Source organism: Callithrix jacchus, chromosome 13 (genome assembly GCF_049354715.1).
Source record: "Callithrix jacchus isolate 240 chromosome 13, calJac240_pri, whole genome shotgun sequence".
Lineage (NCBI taxonomy): Eukaryota > Metazoa > Chordata > Mammalia > Primates > Cebidae > Callithrix > Callithrix jacchus.
Genome location: NC_133514.1, coordinates 23,103,239 through 23,113,364, shown reverse-complemented (window position 1 = coordinate 23,113,364; position 10,126 = coordinate 23,103,239). Strand labels below are relative to the sequence as shown.

General features: G+C 44.4%; 1 pseudogene; it reads right to left on the bottom strand.

Annotated features, from left to right (window-relative positions):
• Positions 1-121: 121 nt before the first annotated feature.
• On the bottom strand, positions 122-3,636 carry LOC100403957 (large ribosomal subunit protein uL1 pseudogene; annotated as a pseudogene).
• Positions 3,637-10,126: the final 6,490 nt, after the last annotated feature.

Sequence of the window (10,126 nt, the reverse complement as noted above, 5' to 3'; positions counted from 1 at the left end):
GGCAGTGTGATTCGCTGCCTTCCTCCCCTTCACCTACATCTGGCATTTCTCCCCATGCTATCTCTCCCCAACTCCCATCCCCTGCTGTCCCTCCCCTATTACCCCCAACAGACCCCAGTGTGTAGTGCTCCCCTCCCTGTGTCCATGTGTTCTCATTGTTCAACACCCGCCTATGAGTGAGAACATTAGGTATTTTAAACAGGCTTGTTTACTTATTTTGACCAGTAGCTGACCTTTGATCATCTGGATGTTCCTGCATGATGTTTCCTGAAAGGGCAACAATAAATGTTAATTATCTACAAGTTGTGTTAGCTCCAGGTTTTTGGCATTGTGCCTGCACTGAATAAAAGCAAGCAGTTCCAGCTTCTCAGGACTGCACTTTGGCCACTAGAACCAGGTCATTCCCTAGCTGCTGCTACACTGCATACCTATATCTGAGTACTCATTTCATCTGTCAGTCAGCCAGGGTCTGTGGGACAGACCCAGCATATTCTAAATGGTTTTTAAATTTCACAGATATCAGGTAGAGAGGAGAAGGGTAATCTCTGTTGTTCTACCCAATTTTGTAAGCAATGTATAAAATTAGCAATGTTTTAAACAAAAAGGACCTAAGCGTTGCCTAGCTCTGACAGTAACAGGAAAAGGAAACTCACAGGTATCTAGACAATTTAAATTATCTAGGATTAAGGCAAAAATAAGTATATTAATTTAAATGAAGGAAAAATGATTACATCAGTAGTTATGATTTAACTGGCCCAGTGTTGTATGAAAGAAGTTTATTTTGACTGTCATCTTCACCCAGGTCTGAAGATGAGGCTTTAGTTAACTTGAATTTAGTGCCAGATACCAGGGTTGACATTTAAGATTCAATGAAAGTCAAGTGCCTCCTTTTAGATAAGACAGGTGTACCCAGGGGTCAAAGCCTCATAATGTAACAGTATAAAGATTAAACAGATTTGATAAAGATTTTTTTTTCTGGTAGCAGTAGAGTTTATTTGAACGTGCTTTAATATTGGCACTGGGGCTTGCCCATGGTGCTTCTGACATATAAGGCCCAGACATTCTGCCAGTTTTTCTTGAGCAATGACACCAGGAAGTTGACAACCAGGTGAATATTTTACACAAGCTTGTTATCTGTCATCTTCACATGCCCAAAGTCACCACCAGACACACCTTTTTCATTTGGAACTTGATTGCAGACTTTGCCTCACGCCCTTTGGCCACCATGTTTTTATTGTGTGTAAGCAGTGAAAAGCATTCTCCTGCCTTATGTAGGCCTGGGCCGAGGACTCATGGAATCTGCTTGATCAGAGATTCTGAGGCCAAAAATGCATCATACTTCTCGGCCAGCTTCTTGACCAGTTTCTTATTCTTGTTGAGTTTTTTTCATTGTCTCCCATGTCCATGCTGGGGATATTCATGGCCTTGGCCTCATCACAGTGCTGCTGGTCTCCCAGGGCACATAGGAAGAACTTGGGGTAGGAGTGGACTTAAGCCTGAGAACCATTTGTCCTTCTGGTGGTCATAGTTCTTCAAGCAGATCTGCAATTCTACCATCTTCAAAAACTTGTGGCACTTATGCTGGTTCTCGTGCAAGACTTCCTGCACTGCCTGGTACAGGGTGCCACCAGAGACTGCTGCCTGTGGCTTCTAGTGCAGCAGTAACCAGAAAAGAGCAACACCTTTTTGTATGGAGGGAATCTCTCAACTGACATCTAATCATCCAGCTGAAGGTGGATGTGAGAGGGGAGACCCCCTCACCTCCTTCAATTTCACCTCTTCCCCCCACTTCCATATGGGAAGAAGAGTGAAGAAGGAAAATAAAATAAAATAAAATACCAAAGAGCTGGGAAAATGACTCCCTCTTTAGTTCCCAGTGTCTCTGCTATCTGTTAACCTTGAAAGAGCTGCAAATGAAGGCTATCTCCACCAGCTGGAGGCTGACACTGGTTCATGACCCCACATCTCTACAGATCCCACATCTCTACAGACCAGGCTCCCTCCTGGAAGCACCTCTGCCAACCAACAGCTTGTTGCCTTTGTCATGTCTCTGTACGCCCCCTCCCTTGCTGGTCCCTGCTTGCATTGCATATGAATTAGCAAATCAATGAAGCCAAAGGATTGTAAGGTTGGATATCCAGCAAATGGATAGTGACATAGTTCCACCTCAGTTTCCCTTTTAGCACTGTAAGCTTATAAAAGGGGAGAAGCTGCAGCTCAGGGAGCTCAGTGTATGAGGCTGAAGTCCCCTGCAGCTCCCAGCCAAATAAAAAAGCCACTTCCTTCCTCAGTTCAGTGTTCAAGAGGTTTGTTCCCCGCCACTCCTGCTACAGATGATACTGGAGCTTACGGAGTTTATAACTTATTTGGAAGATGCAGAAAGATTTTATAATCTCAAGGTGGTTCATTTTTATAGTTTTTTGGGTACATTACAATCTTCGTCTCTTTGGAGAGTCAAAACACTTTTATTTACAGCTTTATTATTCACATACCATGAAAATTCATGTAAGTTTAATGAATTTGCATTCATGTTGCTTGCCCATAGATTTGGATTTAATTCTTCCATCAAAGTTTGAATATTCCATTCACCTCACTTAGGTCCTAGGTTATTCTTTCTTTCTCACTGTCCTCCTGCTGGATTGAGATCTTCCTACTTTATTCCATGTTTTTCCCTTTTAGTTTTTACTGTTTCTATCTTTTGGTGGTTATCTTAGAATATGCATTTAATTTAAATTCTATTTTTTACTCCTTACAAATAAAAAACCTGAGAATAATTCAATTCCAGCCACTTCTATAACTTACACATCATATTGTCCAATATTCTGGATATAGTTTGATTTTTAAGCATGCAAATTACAAAACATTGTTTTATACCAGCACTGACCAATAACTTTCTTCAATATATAAATTTTCTGTATCTGTGCTATCCAATATGTTAGTCACTAGGGCTACTGAGCACTTGAAATGTGGCTAATACAACCCAGGAAGAGAATACTTAATTTAATTAAATCAATTTATTAATTGATAAATAAATTGATTTTTATTTATTTTGAGACGGTGTTTTGCTTTCTTGCCCTGGCTGGAATGCAGTGATGCGATCTTGGCTCACTGCAACCTCTGCTTCCCAGGTTCGTGATTCCCTACCTCAGTCTCCCAAGTAGCTGTGATTACAGGCAGCTACCACCATATCCAACTGATTTTTGTATTTTTAGTGGAGATAGGTTTCACCATGTTGGCCAGGCTGGTCTCAAACTCCTGGTTTCAAGTTGATCTGCCTCCCTTGACTTCCCACAGTATTGGGATTACAGGTGTGAACCACTGTGCCTGGCCAATTTAATTTACTTTAAATAGCCACTGATGGCTGCTGGCTACCAAAACAAAGAGCAGTTTCATGCAATGGGCATGTTCAGATTCAAAACACCCCCCCCCCCCCGTCTGTGCTCAGCATTTCTTTGTGACATCATTTTCCTTCTTCTTAAGTTTCATTTTCTTAAGAGCTAGGGTGACACGAAGGGTTTTTTTCTGCAAGGAAAAATAATTGACTAACAACTGACACACAAAGTGAAAAATATTTACAGGGGTATTGAATTCTGTACTTCCTGTTTTCTCATCAATTTTCATTTTTCCCGCTTTCATTGTTGTTGTTGCGATATCAGCTGTCAATCTGTCTTCCTTCTCAGGGCACCTGTTTTTCTTCTCTGGCTAAAGTTTGTAAGATTGCTGGATTCTGTCTTTATTTTCTACAGTGATGTGTATATACCCCAGGGTGCATGTTTAAAACTTACTTGGAAGTTGTTGAGAGCTCTGTGTCACTTGCATTCCTCCAGCAAACAGATTTGGAGACTAAGTGAGGAGTGTAAGAGGTCTATCAAAGGTTAACACCCGTGAAAGACAAGTGTAGGAAGCAGAACGGTATCAGGAGAGCCTCAGACCATGATATAGAGTGGACAGTCTCAAACAATTCATTGGGGAACCCTGGAGCAGTCTGCCTATTAAAGGAGTGCAAAGTCACTGGGTAGAGTCCACCCAAGCAGTGTATGGCCTTAGCTCAATGGCTGAGGCAGATGCAGAAGGCAATGGTCTGGAATGTCAACAGTCTACGCTCCTTACAGCTGAACGGCCAGTTATTTCTCAAAAAAGATTAAGACATGCACCTCCATGGCTGCCACAGCTTTCCCAGATCTCAAGATTGTTCTCTTTCACCAAGCCAGGAAAATCTTGGCCCAGTCATCTCTTCATTTCCCACCAACCCAGTCATTAGTTAAAAAAAAAAAAAAAAAAAAAAGGGCCGGGCGCGGTGGCTCAAGCCTGTAATCCCAGCACTTTGGGAGGCTGAGGCGGGTGGATCACGAGGTCAAGAGATCGAGACCATCCTGGTCAACATGATGAAACCCCGTCTCTACTAAAAATACAAAAAATTAGCTGGGCATGGTGGCGCGTGCCTGTAATCCCAGCTACTCAGGAGGCCGAGGCAGGAGAATTGCCTGAACCCGGGAGGCGGAGGTTGCGGTGAGCCGAGATTGCGCCATTGCACTCCAGCCTGGGTAATAAGAGCGAAACTCCGTCTCAAAAAAAAAAAAAAAAATTCTATATATCATGTTCAGTTCAGCCATACCAGAGAGGAGATGGAGAACATCCAGCATGCTATATTGCCAATTAGAAGTCTGTTTACTCTTGTACTTTTTAAATTGTGTACCATGGGAAAATACCCATTTTATTAAATATTTAAGGAGTGAGCAGTTTCATGTCTGAACAGCTGCTCAGTAAGTGTGATTTCCTCACTCCAAGACCCTTAGAAAACACCAGCCACATTGGATCATTTCTGCAACCAAGCCCTCACCTGGGACAGAAGCCGTCTGACATCTGCTATCTGTCCTCATCCCTACCCCTCTCATTAGGTAACAGCAAACCTCCCTCTACCCCCACCCTACTCCACCCTCTGCCAGGAATCTTCTCCTCCCTGACTCCAGGAGGTTAGTGAGGCATGTCAGTTACTGCCCACAGCTGGAGCCAACAACTGGCTCAGAGGAGGCCATGTAGCCCAACTCAAATCCACGGACCTCTGAAAAGGTACAGGTCCCTTCCAACCTTTACATTTTGAGCTGTGAAATGCTACCTGGGGCTACTAAGGAAGAGAAAAGAATGAGACCCAAACTGGCAGAAGCCAAGAGAGTGGAAAAGGTCATAGTGTTCTATCTTGGACACAAGGCGCCTGGATGGGCTCCAGCTTCTCCCAAATGCCAGGTGCCCATGCACCCCACACCAGGTTTTTCCTCCCTTCCAGTGAGTTTTGGACTAATGCAGACAATCAGCAAAGGACATTCTCTTCCTGTCCTGTGACCCCTGTGAACACAGGCAGGAGAAGAAGGGGCAGTGACTGTCTCACCCCAAACTCCTTCCACCCACCCTACCAACGTTCCTCTTCCCTGACTCTGCAAACCCTCTGGGAAGCGCTCGGGCCTCACCGAGAAGACTGGAGGGCTGGATCTGGTTCACTCTCTCCCTGGGGTCTGAAGGACCTGCGCCCTGTCTTCAAGGACGATGCTGAAACATTCTTTTCCGCGTGCCTGATCTGAGCCTCACAACTCAGGTGAGCAAGACTGTCCCTTTCACATGGAAAAGCCGAGTTCTACGGAACTCCGGGAGGAGGAGCCGGCATCATACAAAGACTCTGAGGGGCTCCTCGAGCGGCAGCACAGAGACAGCAGTCCGAGGTGGGAAAGGTCCAGGCCAGGAACACGCTGGGCACGGGCGGGCAGCCCTCGGGCGCCCCCACGAGGCCGGCGCACTCCAGGTCCTGGACGGGATCGGAAGCTTCTGGCAAGCCAGTGCACGGAGCGCGGGGGCCGCTGACCGCCTTATTCCCGCGCAAGTTCTGGCGCCGCAGCTTCTTCTCCACCTCGTCCGCCCCGCGCTCCTCCTGCTTGCACCTCAGGCCTCCTACCGCGCCTCAGGCCTCCCACTGCAGCAGGTACTGCGTGTCCGGATTGTCGCATCCTCCGCTTGGTTCGGCAGGTCTGTCTACTTCCGCTTCACGTCGGCCTCCAGCTCCCGCGCCTTCCGGTCTTCCGGGCCTCGCAGCGCTTCCCCGGCTCTGCCGCCTGCAGGAGTTCAACAGCGCCCAGGCTTCCTCCCTTTTGGCTGCACGAGGCTCCATTTCACCTCCTGCTTCTTCCTCCTCTTTGCGCCTTGCTGGCCGACTCGGGCTCACTTACCTCCATCTTGTGGACGACCAGCCTCGACAGCTCCTGTGGCTCGTTGGCCACCTCGGGGTTGGCCTTGGCCTTTGCTGCCTTGTCTTTTGCCACAGCACTTTCGCTTCCTGTCTCCTTTTTTTTTGAGACAGAGTCTTGTTCTGTCGCCAGGCGCCAGGCTGGAGTGCAGTGGTGCGATCTCTGCTCACTGCAACCTCCGCCTCCCGGGTTCAAGCAATTCTCCTGCCTCAACCTCCCAAGCAGGTGGGACTACAGATGCGCGCCACCACGCCCAACTAATTTTTTATATTTTAGTAGAGACGGGGTTTCACAGTGTTGGCCAGGATGGTCTTGATCTCTTGACCTCGTGATCCGCCCGCCTTGGCCTCCCAAAGTGCTGGGATTACAGGCGTGAGCCACCACGTCTGACCCCCCCCTCCTTTTTCTTCCCCCCCAAAGCAGTTGGCCTCAGCTTCTTGGCATTGTCCTGGCCCTGGATTTTCTCCTGCAGTCTCAGTGGTTTTAATGTATGGGGGAAAGAGAACCATTCTACAGTCCTTTGATTAAGTCGCTATCTTCTAGTGAGCATATGCCCTGGGATGTGACCTTCGAAAGTGCTTCTCAGCATCCATGCCCTATTCCCTCCACTTTGGTGAGACAGGAATGCTAGAGGGGGTTGGAGTTGAACATTTCTCTTATCTCACTTCAGTTGGGCTCTCGTAATATCCCTTGAGGGAAGGGGGCCCAGAATGCTGTGGGCTTGCATCACAATGGTTATTTTTCTCTGCCGTCTGCTAGGAGCATGAAAAGACTATTCTCCAGTGTTCACAGTGAGAACTTGGTGGGGATCCTGGAGGTAAAACACATGTGCGTGAAGACCACCTGAGACTAAGTACCCAGGAGTTTTAAACTCTCAAGCTTGTCTACATGGGGTCTCAACAATTAATGAATTATTACATGTTTGTACATTCGTAAAAACACTGGCTTCATCTGTGGTCTTCTAAACCTGGTCTTCTAGCCTGGGTTTAGTTCCTAGAATTGGGAATAAATTGTGACTGTCTGTCTTTAACTGTCCCTCCATTTTTCAGGACAGCACTTTGCTCTGTGATTTCAATTCTATCGTGCATCTGAGATTTATTTTTACTTTAGTTTTCTCATTCATGAGAAGATGGGAGGGATAATCCCAATTCTGCTCTTTTTACACATGTAAAACTTTGATGTAGTCAAATTTTGGCTTGAAAGTCTAGGTGACCACCCTGTGGGAGGCTGTAGGATATTGCTAGGCTTTCTGACATCTCAAACCCCTAACCTCAGGTGTTTTGCCCAAGATCCTTGACTTTGGTCTTACTCTCCCTTAGTCACAAGTCTCCCGATCTCATAGTTTTCCATGGTGGTTCTTGCTGGACATCTTCAAGGATCTCTGTCAGACTGACAATAATTATAGGCCATCTCAGAATTATACATATGCTCATCTGGATTGTAACATTTTAATTCTAAGTGTCAAGTATCCAAAAATCAAGGGAAAAATGACGACAATCCATTGAAAACTCCTCTCCCATATGGTCAAATATGGTCCAGACCACAGTCCCACATGCTGGGATTATTTCCTCTGCCCCTATCCCACGCTACCTTGGCCAAAGATTTTCTAGCAAGATCTGAATTTTAATCCATCTCTCTTCACCTGTGTGTCCTGACTAATTTGGCAGAAAGAGTACTTTCTTAAAACCTTGCCATTTAATTCACAAATAGAAATGTGAAGGGTCAATAGGTATGTGAAGAACCTATCCACCCATATTCACTGGAACTAAAGAGAAATGAAAATGAAAAGAACACTGAGGTATCATCTTAAATATATAACACCATCAAACATTTGAAGGTGGCTAACACCAAGTGTCAATCAGGATATGAGGAATTACACACAAAAGGACAGAAATTTGGCAGTAACAAAAGAAAAATAAAGTATATTTATGCTCTGCTCCTCCGCAGATCCCATTCCTGATAAATACATCCCAATGATGCTCTGCTAATCTACAGGGGATGTTTAGAAAGGCATTCACCACATCAGTGTTTATAATAACCAAGAGTGGGAGGCAATCAAATGTCCTTCACAAGTGGAACCGGTAAGTTACAGAAACCTAGGTTGGGTTTCTCTAAAACCAGGCCCAAGGAAAGGATTTGCATTCCAGTGGCTTATTTTGATTTAGGAGATGATTTAAGGAAGCACTAGTGTGGGAGTGGAACAGTGAAACCAGGGCAGCTTGAGAATCAATAAAAAGGTGCATTTTTTTGGCAGGTTGCCCATGAAGAAAGGAAGCATAATCCTTCTGGACAACACCAGGAGGCAGTTTTGTATATGACTAAGAGTAATCTCATCTTAGCATGTAGAACACAAGGATAGTCTCCAATTCTCATCATCTGGGTTGAGTCATGGTCCCAGGTGCATTAATTTGTAGTCCATCTGCCAAAGCACAGGCCAAAACAAAGCCTTCTGACAGAGAGTCCCAAGTTCATATGGCAGGACAGCAGAGGCATGTAATAGAACCCTAGGTGCTAAAGGCAACAATTACATAATGAAGACTGCAGATCTCACTCATGTGGAATATAAAAATAATTGATTTCATAGAAGTTAAGAGTAGGATAAAGTAGAGTAGTAGAAAGTTGAGTTGTTACCACAGACTGGAGAGAAAAGCAGGTAGGGAAGCTAGAAAAAAAAAAGCTAGAAGGAAGGATTTTGAATGTTCTCATGACAAAGCAATGATAAATGTTTGAGGTGATAAATAGACTAATATCATAATTTGATCTTTACACAATGTAGGCATGTATCAGAATATCACACTCTACCAAATAAATATGTACAACTGTTATGTGTCAAAAAATTATACATAAATGTTAATTTTTATATTAATATTAATGTAAATAAAAAATTAATATCAATGTAAATAAAAAAGCAGAAACAAAGCCATATGATACATGTAGCACTTACACCACATGCATCGAGTTATTTCAGTTACATTATGTGGTACCTTTGGGTAGAGAAGTGAATGAGAGTGAGGATGAGATGAAAAGAGACAGAAGAAAAAGAGAGGCCTTATAGGAATTGAAAAAAAAATGCCATAAACTGAAAGTGTGACTAAAACCTTTCATCTTCCTCTTCTGCCTCTTCTAAGTTATTGGTTCTGCTTTTCCTGAACCTGTTTTAAGCTCTCATCTTCTATATTACACATGGGAATTCTGGCATCAGACTTCCATCAGAGCAGGAACTAGGTGAAATACAAGGGCACAGCTCTCCTAGCCTGTGGCATGGATATCAGCAGATAATATAATTCTCTACACCTTGTTTAATAAAAAGATTTGTGTAACAGATTGACAGAGGCAGCCTGAGGCTCTGCAACTACTTTTCCCAGAGATCCCTGAGATGATGGTAACTAGACCCTGGGGTCAAGGGGGTATGGAATTCCAGTGAGATCACTTCCCTTGCAGACTGTGGAAAGGAGAGCACTTTATTACAGACCTTGGAAGCGAGAGGATTGCATTCAGCTTGGTTCTTGGTTGCTGGCCAAAGTAAGTAGAACTTTGAAAGTAATTTGCAGTGTACTTCAAAACTGGGGTATAAACCAAAAATAAAATCTAGTCCCCCTAGTGACTGAATGAATCCCCTCTTGTCCTAGGGGACCCCAGAGAAATCTGGAAAACAAAATTCCAGGCCATAATGGAAAGGGAGGTCTGACACACCTCATTATACCCACTCTGTTTTGGAGTTTAGGCACAACTGACCAGCATTAACGTTGAAATTGTAATCGTAAGACTGGCAAAATGGACTCTTTGTGGGAATAAAATACCAAATTCCAATCTGACTCTGGTTTAGCATCACAGGATGTTAGCAGACCCTGAAGGAAATCAATATATTTAATCCAAAAATATATTTCTTTGAC